General features: G+C 41.0%; 1 non-coding gene across 1 annotated transcript; it reads left to right on the top strand.

Moving 5' to 3' along the window:
* Positions 1 to 1,015: 1,015 nt before the first annotated feature.
* Positions 1,016 to 1,134, top strand: LOC137498643 (5S ribosomal RNA). Its single transcript, XR_011017883.1, has one exon. It is a non-coding gene; the product is annotated as a 5S ribosomal RNA (ribosomal RNA).
* The last annotated feature ends 2,089 nt before the right edge of the window (positions 1,135 to 3,223 follow it).

Genomic DNA, 3,223 nt, shown 5'->3' with positions numbered 1-3,223 from the left:
ATGGTTACTAGATCGTCTAGTACGGACATGGTGTTCCCGTTAATTCTCAGTATACCAGTCTGAGTTTTACTAATTTTCTATTCAGCCTTACATTCTAGGAGACCATTACAGTACCCTATTCACTCCTCAACACTTATATTTGCTTGGTTTCTACCTTAATTTTATTTACAGATTGTGTTTATTCTATTCCAAACATTCTTAGTTTCGTTTTCTTTACAATAATTTTATAATAATTGTATCTCACTTTTCTGCCAGGTGTTTCTGCTTACACTTACTAGGTCATTGCTTTCCTTTCTTAACCTACAAAAATCTACCCTGCTCTGATCCCTCACTTCTGTACGCTTTTAATACCCATACCACCTCAGATATCTTTTTCTTACATTCTTCATTATGCCAAAGGATATGTTTGTTCTCCTTTATCTTCCTTGCCATCATTTTTCTACCAGCTATTACAATCGATCTTTCAATCATTGATTTTGCTTCCTCTGTGTTATCATTCTCTATCATATTTGGAATATGTACCTTCAGAACTTCAAATTTCCCCGTCTCGGTAATAATCTCAAAATTCATCTCTATATTCCTCACTCCATCTATACCTTACCAAGTGTTCCTGTGTATCATTAATCTGCTCTTTTTCTTTTACTTTTCTTTCGTTTTTAGCCGACGAATAACCGCTGGAAAAGGATGAGAAGATGTCCAGTTATTTACCTTTATATCTATAATAAAATTCAGTGCCTTCCTATTTACCATAACTAAATCTACGGTACTCCCTTTTGAATCAACTATATACGTTAAATTCCCTCTTTCATCCCCCAACAATCCACAATTTAGTACATGTAATTCTTCTACTCCATACACTTCTAATAGTTCCTCTCCATTCTTGTTGCATTCATTATCATTACTTTTCATTTTTTCTACTAATATTTCTTCTATTTCTCTATCATATCATGAAATTTTTTCGCACACCCTTGCATTAAAATCTCCCATTTAAATTGCTCCCGCTTCTTAATCGTTTGCCAACGGCCATACCATGTTGAATACACCGGTTCTCGTCCGATCACCGCAGTCAAGCAACATTGGGCTTGGTCAGTACTTGGATGGGTGACCGCTTGGGAACACCACGTGCCGTTGGCTCAATTTCCTTCAGCCGGCCCCGTGGTGTAGGGGTAGCGTGCCTGCCTCTCACCCGGAGGCCCCGGGTTCGATTCCCAGCCAGGTCAGGGATTTTTACCTGGACCTGAGGGCTGGTTCGAGGTCCACTCAGCCTACGTGATTAGAATTGAGGAGCTATCTGACGGTGAGATAGCGGCCCCGGTCTAGAAAGCCAAGAATAACTACCGAGAGGATTCGTTGTGCTGACCACACGACACCTCGTAATCTGCAGGCCTTCGGGCTGAGCAGCGGTCGCTTGGTAGGCCAAGGCCCTTCAAGGGCTGTAGTGCCATGGGGTTTGGTTTGGTTTGGTTTGGTTTGGGTTTCTTAATCGTTTAACCTTACCTCGTTTACTACGTAAATAAGGTCATCCCAAAATGCCTTTTCTCAGAAGGAGATCCCATTCGATGGTTGTTGCGGAAACTCATAAAAGTTCTCTCTCCCCCTCCCTACTTTTAGATATCTTCAACCAATTCATAACACATGTGCCTGATCCACGCACTGTACTTAGTTACATATTTCATCTCTTCTGTGTTTCGATTTGATCCAAATGTTATAACCCGGCCTCCGTAACTTGTACCACTGCCGGCATGCACGTCTCTGTCATCACCGTAATCTCGTTACCCCGCATTAAGTCCTTGACCTCATCCTTTCCCAGTTTACACAATATTCCTTCGATATTTACTAAGACCATCTTCCATCCTAGCTATTTACTCGTAGGAAGATTTACTACACTGGCTTGCTTGCTACGTATAATCCGTGCTCTCTCCAAATGAATAATGGGTCCACTTGGTGAAGTAATTTTTCCCCCTCTTTACCCGTCTTTTTTCCGCGATTTTCAACCACCTTTTAGCACAAATGTTTTTAAACATTAACGTGCCTTACCCTTTTTGAATTCTTTTTTTCCTAAGATGTCCTCCCTCCGAGGCGGCGCCGCTTCTTCTTACGTAGTTTTTCTGCTTACCTGATATCTCTTCGGGAGTCATCAATGTCACTACTTCCGCATAGCTCAGATGTCACTTCTGTTCCTGCAGCTGCTACTGCTTCTGCCTCAGCGTTCCCGCGTACACCCGCCGTACAAATTACTTATGTCTCTGGTCGTTGCACGGTCTCCTGCAATTGCTCATCAGACCAATTTCTAGACCAAGAATCGCCAACCACTGCAAGCCTGTTTCCGGTGATAAATGCTTTTAGTCCTGACTTCCATGCTTGAAATAAACGGAAGCGTAGTACTTTCAAGCTCTTTCCTAATCCAAGTTTTCTATTCTTTTGAGTGTTTCGCGTTATCAAAAAATTTAAGGGATTTTGGACTTGACACCATGCATCCCTTAATTGGCATTCTTCCCGTATTTTTTTCTATTCTGAAAGCACTATCAATGTCACTCTGACTATACTCAACTTCAACATTTTCGCGTATTAAGGCGGTTTCCTTTTCCAATATTTCGTTAAAGTGTTCCTTCTCTGAAACGGCGAATCCTAATATAATTATATTTCTTCTTTTATCTTCCCTTTCGCGTGTCAATTCCGTCATCTCAAGCTTCCTTACCTTTTCTTCTAAGACCAAAACTTTCTTATTCATTTCCTCCAACGCAAAGTTATTTTGAACCAAACATTCCTTGATCTCAGTTAGTTCCGTTTTTAAATCAGCCTTCATGTCATCAATTCCTTGGTTTGGTGCTTCAACAGTTCCTTCAGTTTCTCAATATCCTCCTAAAACAGATCAGCACCCGAATTCAAATCCACACCACCAGTCAACAATAGTACCATCACAACAAATGACGTTACCATAATGTTTATAAAGTTACAATGACTTTGACATTCTGAATGATTATAACTTTCATCGTACAATGCAAGTAGTTATAATTACATAGTCCGCCATGGCCACCTCCACACGCCTCTGGAAGAGGCCGCCTCCTCAAGGAGTATGCTGACTAATAGTGCATACCTAAACTCACATGACAGAATCAGCTTCCAAGAAGGACACTCCAGGAATAATTAATGAACAAGGGGAGTGTGTACGCGAGGATCTTCAAAAGGCAGAAGTATTCAGTCAGTAGTATGTAAAGATTGT

Source organism: Anabrus simplex, chromosome 2 (assembly GCF_040414725.1).
Source record: "Anabrus simplex isolate iqAnaSimp1 chromosome 2, ASM4041472v1, whole genome shotgun sequence".
NCBI lineage: Eukaryota > Metazoa > Arthropoda > Insecta > Orthoptera > Tettigoniidae > Anabrus > Anabrus simplex.
Note: the sequence above shows the minus strand (reverse complement) of the source record. Positions and strands in the feature narration are given on the sequence as shown.